This window comes from Lynx rufus, unplaced genomic scaffold, assembly GCF_022079265.1.
Source record: "Lynx rufus isolate CCGP_SWC_20201006 ecotype Redwood Valley unplaced genomic scaffold, mLynRuf1.p SCAF_8, whole genome shotgun sequence".
Taxonomy (NCBI): domain Eukaryota; kingdom Metazoa; phylum Chordata; class Mammalia; order Carnivora; family Felidae; genus Lynx; species Lynx rufus.
In genome coordinates this window covers 54,960,228-54,980,327 of record NW_025814896.1, presented here as the reverse complement: position 1 = coordinate 54,980,327, position 20,100 = coordinate 54,960,228, and the positions used below count along the sequence as shown (strand labels likewise).

The 20,100-nt window shown below is 47.8% G+C and overlaps 1 protein-coding gene across 3 annotated transcripts in view; it reads left to right on the top strand.

Moving 5' to 3' along the window:
- NCK2 (NCK adaptor protein 2) overlaps positions 1-20,100 on the top strand; it is a 152,510-nt gene that overhangs the window by 24,675 nt on the left and 107,735 nt on the right. Inside the window, exon 1 of one of the 3 annotated variants that reach the window (XM_047069776.1) lies at positions 13,247-13,497. The exons of the other annotated variants lie outside the window; for them this stretch is intronic. The gene's annotated coding sequence lies outside the window, so the exon portion shown is untranslated. Of the gene's footprint in view, positions 1-13,246; positions 13,498-20,100 lie in introns of those variants that run through there. 3 annotated transcript variants of the gene reach the window in all.

Genomic DNA, 20,100 nt, shown 5'->3' with positions numbered 1-20,100 from the left:
TTATGCTAGGTTACTTTTGTTTCTGACAAACGTAACAGAACATTAATCTATTTGACTAGAAGACCCAAGCAGAATAAAATCACTCTAAATGCATGCCTGTTTTAATGAAACCAACAAACCTAAACTTGCTTCTCTCTCTCTCTCTCTCTCTCTCTCTCTTTCTTTCTTTCTCTCTCTCTCTCTCTTTCTCTCTCTCTTTCTTAAACCAAAGACTATCCTAGATCAGGCGAACTTGAAAAACATTTGGGTTAGATTGTATGTTTCTGAAAGTCTAGAAGTACTCAATTTGGTAAATGCTTATTTTGCTTTAAACTAATTAAATAGACCTTAAAAAAATAATTTTGGCAGTACCAGCCAGAGACAGAGAAATATCACACATCTGCAGTATACATATTAGACATATATAAACATAAATACAGACACAAACACATCTTACAGCTATTTTAAAATTTTAACCATTAAAAAATTTTAACTGGTACACCAATGCAGAGCTCATTAGTTTATAATAGAACACTTGGATCCAAATTGTGGATTTAGAAGATGGGATAGCTTAAGGTTACCTGTTCTGATGGCTTAAACTTTTTACTAATATTTGTGGAGAAGACTGTTTTTTTTTTCATGTTTATTTTTGAGAAAGAGAGACAGAGCATGAGTGGGGGAGGGGCAGAGAGAGAGGGAGACACAGAATCTTGAAGCAGGCTCCAGGCTCAGAGCTGTCAGCACAGAGCCCAACGCAGGCCTGAACTCACAAACCATGAGATCATGACCTGAGCTGAAGTCAAGCATCTAACTGACTGAACCACCTGGGTGCCCCTGTGAAGACTTTTAAGATTTTTCATTTGCCTGGGTTCCAAATGTCCTGCCCCATTTTTCCCCCCTACTGATAAGAATGACCTCAGTTCCTAGAGACCAGATAGAACATTTACATCTCAAAGGCACAGGGAAAGATTGAGTTCTTCCCTTTGGGATTTTTGTTTCCTAAATCTTTTATGATACCTGCAAGCCTTTTGAGGAGAGTGGTGAGGTTTGGGGAGGGTAGAAAGGATAGGTAGGCTTTGAATTGCTTCCAGAGCTGCATTTCTGTTCTCATAAAGACTCAGTTTGTAAGACAAGGACCGTTGTTCTTAATTCCTAAAGAATTGCGTTGTGATCTACAATGATTTCAAAAGGGCTGACTCTCCCACCCGACTATATTATCTTTAATTTGTGTCTTTATATCTGGGAGAAGATCTCCAACTAAGATGGAAATCAAAAGATTCCTGTGTTCTAGATTTAGAACTTTGTGCTTGGAATGTTTTTCTTTGCCTCTGGGTACATTTAGCTAAGGGGAGAGGTCCTAAAAACAGTCCCTATCAGGTTCTGAGTATCAGCTTCCGGTTTGGCCAACTTCTGACCACAGAGCTACTTAAAAAAATCCTTTCAAATAGCTTGTCAGGTTTCAGCTGGGAAAAGCAGTAAATATTCCTGGCAGTACTGAATAGCCCCTTCCCACCCCCCTTGGATGTAAGAGGAATTCCCGGGGAGGGTAAAAAGGATACTATTCGCTCTGCCAACCCCAGAGATAGCCAAAAGGAAGAAAGACTTAGGCAGTTCTCAGGACACGAAAAACAAGACTTCCCAGAAGACACACATGTCACCCTTTGCTGACTTCTGCCAGTTTTCCCACAATCCCATGTAGAGGCTCTGGAGTAGAGTTTTAAGTAGGGAGTATAGCTCTAGTATTTACCAGAATCTGGCCAGGATTTCCATTGATTTCAATTTTAGTTTCCCTTTGGCTGTTTAAGGGAATAACTAGTAGTTCACCAGGAAGTCCCCCAGAGTCCCGTCAGCCCTGGGAGGGGCCCATGTGAAGTGTGCAAAGGTAGATATGGGGGCGTCTGGAAGACCACTAGTTTGGCAGGCTTCTGTTTACGGTTTGCGGTCTCTCCAGAGTGGCAAGGCAGTTCAGATAGACGATTAGCAGACTCTGAGTGCTCACGTAAAGGAGACTAGAGGGGAGCAGTAGGAGTCACATCGTAGTTTTTTGTTTTAGGTACTTCTTGTGTCCTCAATTTTTTAGTAGCTTTTTGCACAGAATCTTTCAATGAAGCGATTTTGGAATCTTGAAGCCTTTTGGAGGCTCCTGCATGCCAATTAAAATAGGTATCCCATTCTGTTTGACCTGGGAACCGTTGCTTTCAAGTGCATTTCTTTTTTTTTTTCTTTTAATTTTTTTTTTTTTTTAACATTTATTTATTGAGAGACAGAGACAGAGCATGAGCAAGGGAGGGAGAGACAGAGGAGGAGACACAGACTCTGAAGCGGGCTCCAGGCTCTGAGCTGTCAGCACAAAGCCCTATGTGGGGCTCGAACTCACAAACCGTGAGATCATGACCTGAGCCAAAGTCCGATGCCCAACCGACTGAGCCACCCAGGTGCCCCTTTCAAGTGCATTTCTTAAACGAATGATGTCTAGTTGGAGTGTTCTCCTTGATGGCCATTGTAATTCTGGCTTGTCTTAGTGAGAGTCTGTCATTTTTGTAGGTAACTACGGCTTCCAGGGCCATAATTCTCAGGGATAAAAGAGGCAGGTGTACCAGAAGTTGGCATGCTCAAGTCTTTGAATCTAGAGGATCTCTTTGTCTTCAGCCAAGCCGTGGGTTCTTCAGAGGCAAATTAATACCTAAGAGGGATGTGCCACCGAGCTGGGGATTGTATGGTGCCTCACCTTGTCCCTCATTACAGGGGGATTTTCTTGAGGTTGGCAGGTGGCCTGGTGTCTGGCCCGTGTTGTGACCAGCTTATCCTAGCACGAGAGTCTTCGAGTTAGGTGGCGAGCACCCAGCAGCTTTTCAGTGCTTGGCCTGCCGTGCCCGTCGGTTTTGCAGCTTTGGCTCCTGAGATTCCCAGTAACAGTGGATGTATTATTCCTTTACGTTACGTGCACGTGAACAGAAACCACCAGTGACTGAGGACGTGGAGCTGTGGATGCCAGCAGTAACCAAAGAGATGGCACTATGGACTGTGGACTGGCCAAGAGAAGACCTTAGGTGAGCAGCACCAGCAGCTCCCAATGTGGAACTATGGACCAAACCAGTAGACGGCAACACATGGGACAAGGGACTAACCAGGCGCTGGGGATTCGGGTTTCAGGAGGAACCCTCTGCCAGCTCAAGCCCTGGACGAGGACCGGCCTGGTGCTGTGTTAGGGACTTCAGTCCATTTAGACTGACCCAAGAATCCTAGCCTGGAAAGCCAAGCAGACCGGGAGCTCAACACAAGCAGAGCTCAGATCTGAGAGGATCTTATCCACGGGCTTGGAATGGCAACAAAGTTAGACAAGTCCAAGGGTCCACATGTGTTTCCCATTCCTGAAGGGGCTGGAGGTCTCTCTGCGTTTTACCACTGCCACTAAACTGTTAAAAACTCAAACTTGGGGCACCTGGTAGCTCATTTGGTTGTGTCCGAGTCTTGACTGGGGCTCAGGTCATGATCTCCCAGTTCATGGGATCGAGCCCTGTGTCGGGCTCTGCACTGACAGCGTGGAACCTGCATGGGATTCTCTCTCTCTGTCTCTCTCTCTCTGTACCCCCCCCCAAATAAATAAAATCAGCATTAAAAAAAAACCCCAAACTCAACTGAATGAAGTGCAGAGATCGTCCTTACTTTATTCAACAGTTGGTGAACTGGGCAGCCTCCCATCCAGCAGATAGAAAGGGGTTCTGAGAAGCTGTACAAAATGAAAGGCTTTTGTAGGTGGGAGGGAATGGGAACAAGGAGGTAATACTAGACAAAAAAAGCAGGTTGGTCACGACAAAGTCACTTTCCTTTAGGAGATGGCAGAGGGCTGTCAGCCGGGTGACCTAAGTAAGTAGTGCTTATTAGTTCGTCACTGGTTTAATATTCCATTTCTGGGAGAGTACAGTTATCAGTTGAGTCTCAGTTTGGTGACTCTGGTCTTAGTGCAAGTGACTCTATTTTGGACCTGTTATTTTCAACAGCATAGAGCAGGGGTTGGCAAACAATGGCCTGCGGGCCAAATCCAGCTCCCTGTCTGTGTTTGTGAATATGGTTTTATTAGAACACAGCCAGACCCCTTTTATTTACGTATGGTCTGTGGTTGTGTTCCTGATGCACGGGCAGAGTTGTGTCATTGCAACAGAGACTGTGTGGCTTGCAAAGCCTAAAATATTTATCTGGTCCTTTTCTAGAAAAGTCTGCTAGCCCTGCTGTGCAGGAAGGAATGGGGGTGAAGTCAGAGTCCTTGCTCTGTGACTTCATTGGCGTGAGTGAGGCTTGGTGCCTTTTTCTCTGGTAGGAGGGGGAATTCTCATCATCAAGGGGGTTGAGGGTGAAATTGTACCAGGTACCGGGTGGTTCCCAGCTCAAATGATGTGCATGATGAATATTACTTCCTTCTCCCATTGATTACCCACATCCCTCCCATCCTCAGGTGCTTTCTTTCTTTGCATGTGAAAATTTAAGATGAAAAGTGGCTTTCAGTCCCCACGTGTTCAGAAGACAGCACTATCCAGTAGAACTATCATGCAAGCCACCAATGTCAGCTAAATGTGTAACTTGTTTAAAAAGCTTCTGGGTGGCTCAGGTCATGATCTCGCGGTCCGTGAGTTCGAGCCCCGCGTCGGGCTCTGTGCCGACAGCTCAGAGCCTCGAGCCTGCTTTGGATTCTGTGTCTCCCTCTCTCTCTCTGCCTTCTTCCACTCATTCTCTCTCTCTCTCTCTCAAGAATAAATAAACATTATTTTTTTTTTAAAAAAAGCAGGAAGGAATAGATGAAATTAATTTTGGTAATGTGTTCACAAATATCACTTCAACTTACAATCAATATAAAAATCATTAGTGGGGTATTTTTTCTTTTCTTTTTTTTTTTTTTTTTTTTTTTTTTTTTTTTGCATGAGTGTGGCATCCAGTGTGCATTTTACCCTTAAAGCAGGAACAGATGCACTTGCTGCATCTTGAGCGTTCAGGAGCCACAGTGGCCAGAGGCCACTGAACAGCACGGCTCTCTGCTTCTCTGACACCAGCCGGGTATCCTTGAATTCAATTCTGACACCACTCCTCGGACTCTGTGCAGACCCTATAGGTGAAGGGCTGGGTCTTACAAGACTGCCTCTCCCTTCAGATGCCGGTCTCAGGTCCTGGCCTTCCCATACTTCTGACCAGCTGGCTGTATATTAGGGGTTCCTGTGACCCCCTCATTAGGTTTGATAATTTGCTCTAATGACTCCCAGAATTTCCTATCAATGGTTTATTACAAAGGACACAGGAACAGCCAGAAGGAAGAGGTGCACAGGGGAAGGTATGGGCATGGGGAGGCACAGGGCTTGGTTGCTTCTCCAGGCCTGCCACCCTCCTAGCACATCAGTGTGTTCCTCAACCCAGGAGCTCCTGTAATCTTCTTGTTCTAGAGTTTTTATAACTCAGCCTCTAGCCCCATACCCTTGGTTGTTGGGGGCTGGGGCTGAAAGTTCCCACCCTCTTAATCCCATGATTGGTCTTTCTATGGCCAGCCCCCATCCTGAAAATGGCCAGGAGCCAACCCGGAGTCATTTCATTAGCATAAGCGTGGGCGTGGTCTTAGGGGGCTGGTTCTGAATAACAAAAGATGTCCCTATCACTCAGGAAATTCCAGGAGTTTTGGGAGCTCTGTGCCAGGAACCACAGAGCAAGACCAAATATATTTTTTATTATACCACACCAGGATAGCCCGAGAATGCCTTCCCTCCCTTCTTCCTCCCCAGCTGGCTGTGCCCTATTTAAGAACACTCCTCTCCTCTAAAACAGCTGATGCATTCTTATTTTACATTCTTCTCTACCCTCTCTTGACTAATCATGACTGTGCTGCTAACTCCCCCGGTTCTTGGTTCTCAGGAAGCAAATGTAGGAAAGATACAGTAACATTTCTAGGGAAGCATACAGATACAAACTGATTAAATGTAGCACACCAATGGTGACTCTATTTAATAAAATTTGCAGAAGAGTAACTCTGCTCTAGCAAACAGGCACCCAGGCTGCAGATTTTCTAATAAATGGGACATGTGGCTGAAGCCACCACAGCACATCCCAGCTCCCGCCCCGAGGAGTCTGACTGTCCAGGCAACTGGTACAGGAGGAAAACCAGAGAAAAACTAGGATTTTTATTCCTCATGTAGTCTTTGGTCTCCCTTGCTTGCCTGATGTGTCTGTATTCTTAATGTTTACTACACTGCTTGCTCTTGGAATTTTAAATTCAGGGTTCTGGAACTAGAGTGGTAGGGGCAGATCTTGGTTCGTCACGAGAGCTGGGGACTTGGTGCCTCAATTGCTTTTGCCGGACAATGGACTGTTCTGAGGATTAAAATGTGTAAAGACACTGAGGACAGTGTTTGACACATGACATTATATCAGTATCGTTGGATTTGTTTACGCCATGTAAAGCACTAACAAGTAATAAAAGGTGTATTCTAGCAAGAATAAGGGGATGGTGGCAGAGAGTGTCTGGGAGCTGTGTAAGTGGGGCGTGGCTGCTAAAGGACTTCTAAAAATCAGGGTTTTTAAATGCTTATTTGTTTATTTATTTATTTTTGAGGGTGGGGAAGGGGCAGAGAGAGAGGGAGAGAGAAGACCCTAAGCAGGCTCCATGCCCAACACTGAGCCCAACGCAGGGCTCGGTCTCACAACCATGAGGTCTTGGCCTGAACAGAAATCAAGAGTCGGATGCTTAACTGACTGAGTCACACACGTGGTCCAAGAATCAGAGTTTTAAAAAATGTAATATTTTGGGGGCCCCTGGGTGGCTCAGTCAGTTAAGTGTCCAACTTTGGCTCAGGTCATGATCTCACGGTTTGTGAGTTCGAGCCCCACGTCGGGCTCTTCTGCTGACAGCTCGGAGCCTGGATTCTGTGTCTCCCTCTCTCTCTGCCCCTTCCCTGCTCATGCTCTCTCTCTCTCTGTCTCTCAAAAACAAATAAATGTTAAAAAAAAATTAACTATAATATTTTGGACATGGCTTACTCCAAAGTCTTTAAACTTTAAGGACATGATTAAAATTTTCATTAGTGTGACTTAAGCTAGAAGCAGGCACAGTAGCTGTATCTGATGTTAAAGATCTTTTTAAAGGTTGATGTTTGTATCTGTCTTTTATCTTTCTGAGAGGTGTATATGATAAAGAGGTATCAGTGATAAAATACCATGTTTTTCTACAAATAAGAAGGGTTGGAACTTACTGAAAGGTGTATGTGTGTGTGATCACAAGTGACCACATTTAAATAATTATTTTTAGGAATAGAAGGCCCCAGGATGTCATTTCCAAAGGGCTGTAGATGGGCTCCAGAAACATGGGTTGTTGTCTACAAAGGATGAGGTCATGATTCAGAGTCATTCATGTGGTAAGTCATAGAAGGCTATCTTGCCAAGGATGTGGATGTTGATAGTTAGTAGTCCGAGGTATTTTATTATTGTCCATTCAGACATCTTTATTTTAACAGGTCAAGAAGAATATTTTTGAAAAAGTATGTTTAGCCTTTTAAGTATTTCAGATATTTGTGAAAGTCATTTTGGGGAAGTAAGCTGTATTGCATTAAATTGTTTTTTTAGATTGCTTATAATTTCAAGGTTTAAAAAAAAATATTTATGGGGGGGAGGGGCAGAGAGAGAGGGAGAGAGAGAATCCCAAGCAGGCTCTATGCTGTCAGCACAGAGCCTGATGTGAGGCTCGAAGTCATGAACTGTGAGATCATGACCTGAGTGGAAATCAAGAGTCGGATGTTTAACCAACTAAGCCACACAGGTGCCCCTGTAATTTCAGTTTTCATTGCTGTCAGTCCCGATGTTAATATCATTTCTGTCCTCCCTCGTATTTTTTCATTCTGACTTTATAGTGGGAAATATGCATCGAAGTTATATTTTGGACAAATCTTTCAAGAGCGGTTTCCCATTCTTTCTCATCCTGTGGCTCGAGTGAAAACTAGGTTCTTATGAGGAGAGGGTAATTTTGTTTAAAGCCAGTGTTTTTTAAGTCGAGGCTGTCTTAGCTCAAGCGGCTGTAACTAAATACCATAGACTGAGCGGTTCTCGCAGCAGACACAGCTCTGGAGGCTGGAAGGCCAATGTCAAGGTGCCGACTGACTCAGGGTCTGGGAAGGGCCTGCTTCCCTGGCTGGAGATGTCTACCTTCTCATTGTGTCCGCGAGAGGTGGAGAGATAAGGGGCTCTGGGCCGTTCCTCTTCTTACAGGGGATCTATCCCAGCATGGGATAGATGACCTCATGACCTGCAGTCCCCTCTGTTGAAATACCATCACCCTGGGGATGAGGGTTTCAACAGGTAAATTTGGGGGAGACACATCCAGTCAGTAACAGAAGCCATTGAGACTTGCTTTGACGTCATAACCCTTTTTAGCAAAGACAGGTACCTTGGCTTGACACCACTTGCCGCTGTTTCTAACTTATTTTCTTCTGCCTGAGTTAAAAATCTTCTGGTGTCAAAGCCTCCTTTCCTTTGTTAGTTAGGCCTGCCCGTCACTCAGATGTGTATTTTTCCCTACAGCTGTTCCCAGAAGCTTTCTCAGGCTGACTTCCTCCCTCCCAGGGCAGTTGGAGGGCCTAATTTTCCATTCCCTCCCTGCCACCCTCGCTAGATTAAGCGTTGTAGAAGTGTAGCAGAGCTTTCCAGCTTGTAGGCTTTGGGAACTGCAGCCTGGAAGCTGCCCCCTGCCTGCCAGGCTGCCTGTGGCAGACAGGTTTGGGGGTCTAGGCCTTCCCAAGGCAGATCTCAGGGGTGGCGGAGAACTGAGAATACTGGTTTAAGCAATTTCTTATTGGGATCTTCCAACCACCTCTCTGAGCCTCTTGGGAACTCTTGACCTTTCTGGCCCCAAGTTTGAGAACCGTGGATTTAGAGTGTTGACTTTCACTTTCTCAAGGCTCAGCTCAAACACTCAGCTTGCTTGCTTGGTCCCCAGAGAGAACCTTCCAACCCATCAGAATAAACAGCACTAAACATCCTCTGCATCTGCCTGAGTTTAGTGGGGGGAAGGCCTAGGAGAAGGGACACTTTGCTCTCTTCCTTCCCAGTGGATGTGGGTGTCATCCTGAGTGCCCTCCGGCCTCTCCCCGCTGTGGTCCAGTCTCAGATTCTCCAGAAGTGACTCCATCTCCGGTCCTGCCACCCTGACCCGAGCTTGGGGCCAGCCTCACGTTTTGACACATGGTTACACCGAGCAAGCACTTGTGTTTCACTGCCGTCACCACTGGGTCATCATCGTAGAGGACACGTAGAGAAAACAGCAAAGCTGTGTCACCTCTGATTTCAGGGGGTTGAGGCGTTCCAACCTTGTGCTAGAGTTTTGCTTCCTGAGAGCTTCCTTCTGGAAGTGGCTGCTTTTCCCCATTCCGTTTACACCGTGGGTGCAGCTGAGTGTCATGTTGGGGCCTGCATCCCGCCCTGCACTCTCCCTGTACCCAGTCTTGTGGTCCTGCCTCGTTCCCTCCACCGTTGTCCCAGATAAAGCCAAGGATTGTCATTGTCATTTCTCTTCCGTTTAAACTCACAGCAGTTTCTTGTGTCTTCCAGCAGTGTTAGCCCCCATGTCCCTTGGCTTTCCAGCCACGGGCTTCTAGGCAGACTGTCCTCCCCATCAAGTGACCGTGCGGGTCGCATCCTGTCTCGCTCAGGCCACTTCTTCCTGGGAACACCCCCTTCTCTCCTGTGTTGTTCGTGACCATCAACAATGTATGTGGAACCTGCTGAACAGGTAACTTCAAGTTCAGTAGAAAGACTCCTGGGGTGTCTGTCATCTGGGCCACTTCATACTTTAAATCTTTCCTACAGTAGCCCCAGTACCATGGCCATAGCATCTGTGAGTCTGCTTAGGCTGGTGACTGGGTGGCTTGTAAACAGCAGACATTTGCTGCTCACAGTACCAGAGGCAGCACGTCCAAGGTCAGGGTGCCAGCACAATCATTCTGGTGAGGGCCCTCCTCTGGGTTGCAGACTTGTCGGATCCTCACTGGGTGGAAAGGGCGAGGATGCTTTGCAGGCTCGCTTTATGAGGATACTAATCCCACTCATGGGGGCTCCACCCTCATGACCTAAGCTCCTCCCAAGGCCCCTCCTCCTAACATCATCACCTTGGGGGTTAGGATTTCACCATAATATCTTGGGGCAGGACACATTCGGACCGCAGTGGCATCTCTTTGGCACAACAATGCCTAACTTAAATGCTGTAGCTTCTTAGTGTGTGGGTATCTTTTCCTTGAAAGATCTCGAGTGTCCGTCACCTATTCAACAAGTATTTGAGTATCTGCTGTGTGTCAGGCAGAGTTGTAGGTGGGCCCAAGTCCCTGCTTCCCAGGAGCTTGCACCCAGTGGCTTCTTGGAGAGTGACAGTAGTGTGGCCTTTTGCTCTGCTCTTCTGTACTCCTTTGAGTAGTTCAGTCATCATTTGTGTAACTGATTTATTTTGCTTAAAAAAAATGGAGACTCCATTTAGATCATACGAAAAATACCAGAGACACCAAATGAAATGTGCATCTAGCAATCTGACATGAGCGAGGGATGTTTTAGGTACCTGAAATCTGAGTCCTCCTCTCAGTCTCTGGACCCCTGCCCCCTTCGAAGCAGGTTCGTGCTCTACCTGGTGTGATGGCGGTCTGGCCTATGCTCAGGATTTTCTGTTTGAGCAGGTACAAAATTGATGTATCGAAGAGTTGATGTAAGAATTTGGTGGCCGACCTGTGAAGGGTATAGGGATGCTTTTTGTGCCCTGATGTGTTCAGTCCCCGGAGTTGTGTTCAGTTTTCTGTCAGGACAGGTGTCTGGTCTGGTCAGCCATGGCCAGAGTGGCCACACAATTACAGACCCGCCTGCAGAGTCTTCGTCCGTCATGGGCGAGGTGGATGCGGGTCTCAGATGCCTGGGCATCACGAAAATCTGTGTCACAAGCAGACTCAGTTTTAACTCATATTTATTTAGCTGCTGTGGGAGTCATCTGTGGGGCACTGATTAATACATAATATGTCATCTATAAAGCAGCCTTTCTTTTGAGTACTGTGTTTGTGCAATGAAATGTGGCTTAAGAAGTTGTACATGATGTATAATTGAAAAAAATGCTTTCAAAAATCATTACCAGGTTGGTTTATTTAGCAATTAAGTAATGTCGTGTCATCTGAATACCTTGTGATCTGGTTTTGGCTTAACTTCATTTTGTAAAAGATAATAATAAATGACATGCATTAAGGAGTGGTATTGATATGCCAGGCCCACGTGAAGTAATTTGCACTGTGTGCGACACGAGGGTGCATATTTGATGAGAATTTGCTTGTTTTATGTGGATCTTAAGTTCACAGCAGAAAATTCTGAAACACCGAGAGTCCCCAGTGTGCACGTCACTTAGCTTCAGCAGCTCAGAGCACATCACTGTCTCCCTCCCCTGTGCTCCCCACTCGGGGATCGTAAAGTGAATTCCAGATGTATATCATTTCTTGGCGTTAGTTTTAACCAGAATGTAACTTTTAAATTTTACTTCACATTGGTTTGTTCGAACTTGCTTGTTTTCCTCTATTGCCATTATTGAACCTTTGAAGGTTCTTCCTTGTCTCTTTTGGATTTTAAACATTATTTGTGAACTTATGGTTTAACTTAAGTACTTTCTGCTATAGATAAAGGCACTGTCTCATGCTACCTTTAAGTGAAGAATAATCCAGCTGATGATACCCTTTTGAAAATTAGGGTTTCTTTCCTCCTTGACCTCCCTGCCTGGTGCAATTAACCAAGAGTGCCCGCCTCCCCATGTGTTAGTTTCAGGAGCTGCATCAGTTCAACTGGATTCTTTCAATGTGAAAAAATTTTTTGAACACTAATCATGCTCATAATTTCCTCATCTGTAAATGCGAGTGTTGGAATAGCTGGTTGTCAAAGTTCCCTTTTGGTTTTGTGGTTATAAAAACCCCCACATCTAGCCGAAGGCATAATTGTTGAGACCTTCAATTGCTTTGGGAGTGAATGACTTCTACCTAGGGAATGATTTGAAGAAAATGCCCCTATCATATTTTGGTTTGGCCTATTTTGGCAGAGCGCCACATATGTCCCTTACTCTGGGCCACCTCTGGGGAGAAGTGGGTGTGGGAAGGCCACGTGTGGCCCTCAGAACTGCCCCTCCCCCCAGGAATCCCAGAGGTCTGCTCTGTTGTCTCCTATCACCAGTCTCTTCCACTTCCCTTTTGTGTCCTGGGCAGCAGTGGGAGACCCCCAACTTTGTTCCAGCTATAGTCATCATGCCTCCTGGAATTTCTGTAACAAAGTCGGTTACCCTGCCTTTGTCCCTTACTTCTGCAAGCATTACAAATGTTTCAGGGCCCTCTGTCACCAGGCATATGACAGGTGGGCCATCTGGCTGGTGCAGGGTCACCCAGCTGTCAGGGCTGCTTCCTGTGCCTCGCCTCCCCACCCAGAGAAGGCTGCTCCCTGGCCCAGCAGGGGACCTTTATGACATTTTGAGCATGATCAGAAAAAGGAACTTGTGGATTTTCTTCTAGGCGTGGTCACTCGAGCGGCTGATGCAGGCTAGCTAGCTGCGTTCCAGCCCGTCCAGCTGGTTGTGCCAGCAGGGTGATTGATGTCAGCTCTGCCCAGGCTGTAGGGACCTTTAGCCAGCAGACCACAGGTGACAGGTGAGGAGTGACACAGCCCTCTGGTTTCTTTCTGATTTGACTCAACTGAGAGTCATCACTGCCAGCCATAATTTTTCAGATGGCCTCTGCTTTACTCTGGCTGTGAGCTTCTTTCTGTCCTCCTTGGAGCCTCTCTGGTCACAAAATAGAAACGTCTTAGGTATGTCAGATGCACGAGGTCTAGTCCAGGGAATGGTTATAAAAGTGTGTGAAGGGCTGAAGGGGCCAAAGGGGGAAGACATGTTTGTTACCCACAGAGCAGAAACTGAGAAAGTTTCTGCCGGCTTCTAGGTCCGCAGGAGCAAAACAAGGACATGGGAATCCCCCAGAACCCAGGAGCAAGACGCCGCCCCCACCCCCGCCCCCACCCCCGCCCGTCGCTCCCCCACCCCCAGCAGGAAGCCTGTGCTGTTCTGCCCTAGGAGCTAAGCACAGCCTGAGCCTCAGCAACTTGCTGGACCGGCATTGCCCCTGCTGTTTTAGATCCCCTGCTTGCTGGGGCGGGGCGGGGCGCTGGGAGGGGCAGGTCCTCAGTCTTCCTCCTGCCTTTTAATGTTGCACCAGGGCCTCTCTTTGGCAGAACGTAACCAAGAATCCAGCGGGCAGGGCCTGGGAAACGTAGCCCCAGCGGTACAGAGGAGAGCACGGTCGGGTAGCAGTGGCTTGGATGCCAGGTCACATCTGGCACAGGCATTCTCCAGAGTGTGGGCAGGATGAAGTGACCTGGTGTGCCCTGGCACGCAGGGGCAAATGGTGGCTGCCGTATCATCTTCTCTGCGTGGATCACTAGAAACAGACTACTGATAATATGTTCATCATGCATCGTGCAGACTGCACTCACAGGAAGGTATGGAAACCCAAACCAAAAGTTGGGCACAACTGTTCTGGCTAATAGAAATGAATATAAATGACTCGGCTGCAGCTGCACCGTGGGGAAGTCACCAGCCGTCCATGTGTGCACTGCACATCTCGGTGGTGTTGTATACAAAGGCTCAGCGAGGGGACTGCGGTTCCCTCTGGTGCAGAGTGGCATCGGTGGAGGGACAAAACCACTCTTTGAAGCCCTGGAACACACTGTTCACTGCTGACAGGCAGGAAGCAACCGCGAGCTCTCCTGCACAGCCCTGCTGAAGCGCAGCTTGGCATTGCTGATGGTAACGAGGCTCACGCAACAGCAGAGTGGTGTCGCTTATCCATTCAGCCCCTGCTTCCCTTCTTCCGCCAACAGGAAGCTTTCTTGTTGCAGCCCCTGACTTGATGCGGCTCCCTGGATCTCCCCATGCCTTGTTCGCATCTGGGCCTCTTCTCCCGGTCTCCCCCCATTGTGCTCAGAGGAGCTGGTACCCCTCTTGAGCTCCCTGAAGCATGAGACGAAGTTGTCCTAAGGGTGGGATTTTGGCTGGGAAATCCTGTGGGGGGGGGGGGGGGGACTGGGAAAGCTACCTGCCTCTCCGCTCTGCCTCTGTCTGCACCCTGCAGACTGGCTTCCCTCCCTCGGCACATGTGGTGGGCAGTCCCCAGCAACAGCACGAGGCCGTGGGCCTAGCAGAGTGTTCTGTACAGTACCTCTCAGGCTGGCCCTTCTCTGGTCCACGTTGGTCAGGTGCCCACTCTGAGCTGGTCCGTGGACCATCTCCTGCAAGGGGAGGAGGAGGGTGTTCCGGAGAACACGCCTGCCCTTATTACGTGTGCATGGGGATGGGCAGAAGGGCAGCTGAGGGCAGAGGGGAAGCCACTGGTTCTGGGCAGCCTCCCTCTGGACTTTTCCCGAGCAGGCCTCCACACAGTAGTGCCAGGTGCTGTGACTGTATCAGCTGGCAGGGCATCGTCGGCCGGAGCCCCAGTGCGTTTCTCCTTGGACTATAGGAAATAATGCCCTTGCAACTGCTGCTTGTGTGCATAAATCGAGCCCGTGGCTATTTTAAAAAGAGTGTCATGAATTTGCTCTAAGAATATCTTCTTTTAAACTCAGAAATTTGGTTTTCGTGAAGTATTAAATTGAGAAATTATTGAGAATAATTTGATTCGGAATGGTTAGTAAAATGGGTTTATTCGAGTCCCTCCTGAAACGAACAAAGAAGATGACACCCCGAGCTTTTAATCTTTTTGCACTAATTTAATTAAAGGGGATACTTTAAGTCGATTGCCCTTATCATCCTTTATCAGAGTACAGCGGCATCGCCTTGTACCCCTACTAAGTGAGAGGCTTGCAGCGTTATAGCAAAACGTGGCTTCCGGGCACAGAATACAGTCCCTCATCCAGACATGGTAGAGGACCGTGGCTCCATGGGTGGGTAGGGAGAAGGGAGAACTTGTTCCTCACCAATTGAGCCTGGCACAGGTGGAGGGAAGGCATAAAGAATGCTGGTTTTATTCCACTAACAATGTGGCTTTTGAATCGGACCCTTTGGTTAGTGTATGGTTTAAAATGCACGCTTCCCTGTGGGCACACGTACATCCCTAGCAGGACATTTGTTTTGTGGGGTTCATATAGGCAGTAGGATGGGACTCATTTTCTTAGCTGCACAAAAAGAGGAACCGACGTGCGAAAAGCAGCGTGGGGATGCCACCGCCTGTGTGGGGATGTGTGATCAGACTCCCTTCTGCTGGCTTACATAATACCGTATACACGCCCACACGCTTTACAACTGACTGAATTCTCCGGACTTTGCTGTTCCTCTATTATTTAATTCACTTCGACCCTCTTTGCAAGCTCTTCCTCCTCCCATTTTATTTAGTTTTGTTTTTTCCTCATGATATGGCATCGCTTTGATGAAAAATATTTTGGATGCACTAGAAACGAGGCATACGTTTTTACTAAAAAAAAATTTCTGATTATGAGATTAATCAAGACTAATATATATCGTAGAATATTTGAAAGCTTCTGAAAGTGAAATTTTCAGTGCAAAAACTTTGCTTCCCAGCATTTAGGTTAAATGGGGGGCATTGACAGTCATAAATGCTTGGATATCTATCACCATATTTCCATAGTGTGGTTTTTATGTATGTAAATGTGTGTAAAAGACACGTGCCCTTGTTTTTATTTGGTATCTGGATTAAAATTCTTATTTTCATCCTCAAATCCTGCTTTTCCCTCTTGCCCTACATAGTGTCCAAATGGGTGTGGAATAAGGTGGCCGTCTTTCACCAGGACACCTTTGGGGGCAGAAAAGGGCACTATTAGTAATTACACTCAGCCAACAGTCACAGACCAGAAGGTAGCGTGTGGTTGCCGAGCCTTGAAAAACTGACATTCTGTCTTCGCATGGCCCGGATCAGGCCTTTCTCTCCCACTTGGCCATAGCCCTTTCGTCCTCCTGCTTCTGGACTCTTTTCCCTCTCATCAACGCCTTTTATTGGTACTGGACTTGATTTTCTAATACACAGATCTTCTTGTTACACTTTTCTCCTTATAAGCCTCTGGGTCCCCATTTCATGATAAGGTCTGGGCTCCTTAGGGTTATTAAAGGGCCCTAAAAAATGGGATCTTTGCGGGGCGCCTGGGTGGCGCAGTCGGTTAAGCGTCCGACTTCAGCCAGGTCACGGTCTCGCGGTCCGTGAGTTCGAGCCCCGCGTCAGGCTCTGGGCTGATGGCTCGGAGCCTGGAGCCTGTTTCCGATTCTGTGTCTCCCTCTCTCTCTGCCCCTCCCCCGTTCATGCTCTGTCTCTCTCTGTCCCAAAAATAAATAAAAACGTTGAAAAAAAAAATTAAAAAAAAAATGGGATCTTTGCTTCATCTGCTACCATTTAGTACTTTTAAAATTTTATGAACTGATCACACTGGTCCCTTCCAACGAGGCCAGGTACTTTCACACACGGTGCCTTTGCACATGCTGTTCCCAGCACTCGGCCTGCCTCCCCCACCGCCACCACTGCTCACCTCCTTGCACATGGCAGGACTGAAATGGCATCGGTCCTTTGAAGCATCTGGATCACCCTAGAACTAGAACTGGTGGCCCCATCTTAGGAGGCTTCCTGGGCCTCTCCTGTACATCTGCCTTTGAACACTCACACCCTTAATCCCGAGAGGCAGTACAGATCTGGTCCCCTCGCGTGGATCATGGCCTTCCACCTGGCATTGTGTGACTTTGGTCTGGTAAGGCTCTTCGTGCCACAGTTTTCCTATCTGAGAAATGGGGACAATGGTCATATTTATCTCCTAGGAGAGTTGTAAGGTATGTCAAGAGTGGTGCCTGAAAAGAGCCTGTTACTTGGCGTGTGATAACCCTGCAGTCAGTGTTGTCTGTGACTAGTGGTAGTCGTCATCTCTCTGTGTCCACGTCTGTGTCTTCATCTGGCACCTGAGTCCGTAAGTAGAAGGACTCTGGCGGTGTAGTCGGGCTCACTGGGTGTTTGCCGAATGAACTGGTGTACGTGCATATATACTAGTCCCAGCTTATTTCTTGCTGTAACGCATTTGGGTTGAGATCAAATACATAGAGCTGCTGATTGCTTTGGTATCAACATGACAGTATCCGAGGGACCTGAAGACGCTGGGTCCCTTAAGCCAAGGGAGCGGCTCGTGGACAAAGACCTGATTTCCTTGTGGGTCCATCCGCTCCCTCACTCCATTCTTGCTAGAGAAAAGCTGGGGGGAAGGGTGGCCACGTGCTAACCTGTGACCACGATGGGAAGCCCCCAACACCAAGATTGCAGGTTGTAAAACCCAGCGTCTGCCTGGGAATCAGGATTCTATCTGAGTGGGAAGTCTCACTAGGTGGTTTCTCGCTCCTCCCATCACTAGTTTTGAATAGTTTGGGAGGGTGACTTTCCTGGTCTTGTCGTCAGCAGACCGGCTGAACAGGCCTGGGGACAAGTGATGGGCTCTCCTTCTGGCCCGGGGTGGGGGGCGGGGGCGGGGGGAGACACACCAGGCACATCCCTGATGGCCTCCCACAGACCAGAGGGAACCAGTCATCTGCCTGCCCCTTGCGGCCAATGTTCCCTCAACACCAGTCCCGTGCCTTCCACCTCTCCTCCTCAGGTGATGGTTGGGCTGAAGGCCTTTGGAGAACTTGAGGGGAAACGCCATGTATACTCAGCACTCCTTTCTTAACTATGAAAGTGAATTTAAGTGCGACACAAGTCCTTACCTCGCGAATGCTGGCCACACATCATGTCTGTGCTCCCATCACCCTGCTCTTGAATTCCGCTAGTAGCTAGTACTTTTCTTTCTTTGTACTTTGTTGGAAAGTAAAGCGGGCGACCTTAAAATTCTATGAAAGGTGGTTTTAAAATCCTCGCAAGATCTGCCGTGCTTGCTGCCGAAGCAGCCGGGGAAACAGAGTGAGCCTGAGTCTTAGCTGCTGCTGAATTAGTGCCAAAAGGGGTCTGGCAAGCCTCACCGTGGGCTCCTCTTTAAAATATGTAGATTGAAAACTGAACAGTAATGGCAATGAAAATGTTCTGAGTCGTGTTTAGAGGTGCCAAAAGGGCCGTTTGTAACCTAGCCTGAGCGTGGCCGGTCTGCATCCCTCCTTTCCTTGGGGAACCTCGTAGATTGTCACTAAGAAAAGAGGCTTCCCTGACCGTCCTTCTAGCATGTGTGTGCTTTGAACACGTCTTCCTAAAACCCGGGAGATGGACAGCCTTCCCCACAGACTTGAGCTCACGTCTGGTTAGCCCTGCTTCATGTGGAAGGTGCTCGGGAATGCCGATGGCCTCGTCAGGGAGCAGCGCAGCCGGCTGGGGACCGCGAGAGATTCTTTTGAAACGAGGAGCCTAGGTGTGTGCCTTGCAGGGACACCTTGTTACAATTCCGTAAGCCAGTCACGCACGAGGTACTTTTCTACCTACGGAGGATGAGGACAGAAGGTGGACAGTAAAGTAGGGTCTGCACGTCCTGGGGCATCCAGCTCCCCACCAAAGTCTCCCCTCTGCACAGGTGGAAGGAGCTGGGTGGGGGAGGGGCAGGGGCACAGTGTGGCCTTGCACCTAATGTTGCCGTTGGCTGCCCTTTGCTGCCATATTTCCTAATGGCAGCACAGGACGTAGTTAGATTTGTTTGCCTTAACTGCTAATCCTTTATGAAGAGTGCTTGGTAATTTGTAAAGCGTTCCATTCCGTATGTGGGGGGCTTTAGGTCAGTTACACGGGTAAAACTGTGTATGTTAGTAACTGTTGTTGGAGCTGATAATGTTACTTTTGTTATGGCAATGTTGATACTTGGATTTCAGCACCTACCCGTACCCTTGGGGAGTGATTTTCTGTTGACTGTCCTCTATGGAAGCTTTTTAATTTAATTTAATTTAATTTAATTTAATTTAATTTAATTAATTAATTTATTTATTTAATTTTATTTTAAATGATTAAGTAATTTCTTTTATTCTTCCTTAAGAGCACTGTAAGTTCTGGAGAACAGTGTTTCGTGGTCACCGAGTCTGGTGATGATTGCATTATGTTTCTTTCCTCAGAGATACACAAGCCATTGTCTGCTCAGAGGTGTTTTAATTTCTTTGATCATGCTCTAAAAGAGACTTTTCATGCTCTGTGTATGACTTTGCGACCGTTTTAAAGCCCTTAAATGGCTAAAGTTGAGGAGAAGATCATCTGGTTCTTTCTCCCAAGTTTGGCTCTCTGATGCGCCTTCCAAACCACTGGGCTGTGGACAGGGCAGGCTGGAGCATGCTGGAAGGGTGGCAGCCGTCTGGCTTGGAAAGTAGCTCCCGTGTCCCCAGAAACTAACTGCGTGCCTTTCCTAGGGCTGCGGCCACCAAGTACCACAGACTCCGTGGCTTAAAGCAACAGAAGTTAATTGTGTCACAGTTCTGGAGGCCTGAAGTCTGATGTCCAGGTGTTGACAGTTCCCTCTCCCTTTGACACCTGGAGGGGAGAATCCTTCCTTGCCTCCTACTGGCTTCCGGTTGCCCCAGGCACTGGGGTTCCTTGGCTTGTGGCTGCACTCGTTGCCCTCATCATCACGTGGTGGCCCCCATGGGTCTCTGTCTTCTTCTTCTTCTTTTTTCCAATCTTTATTTTTGAAAGAGAGAGAAAGAGTGCAAGTGGGGGAGAGGCAGAGAGAGAGGGAGACACAGAATCCAAAGCAGGCTCCAGGCTCTGAGCTGTCAGCACAGAGCCTGACAAGGGGCTCGAACCCACGAACTGTGAATTCATGACCTGAGCTGAAGTCTGATGCTTACCTGACGAGCCACCCAGGCGCCCTGGGTCTCTGTCTTCTTATAAGGCCACAAGTCATACTGTAAGGTTAGGGGCTCACCCACCATGCTCCCTTGGGACACATGCTATTGGGAGGTGGAGAAGAACACGGATGCAAGCTTCTCTGCCTCTGTCTTGGTTCCACCCTGGCTCACCTGTTAGGTGCTAGCCTGTCCCTGGAATGGACTTGTACAGCTGCAGGGTGACAGGTAAAGTCCGAGGACACCGTCATCACGCTGGGCCACGTCCAGGGGAACGTGGTGGTTGTGGAAGACTAGCCTTGTGTCTTTTAGAG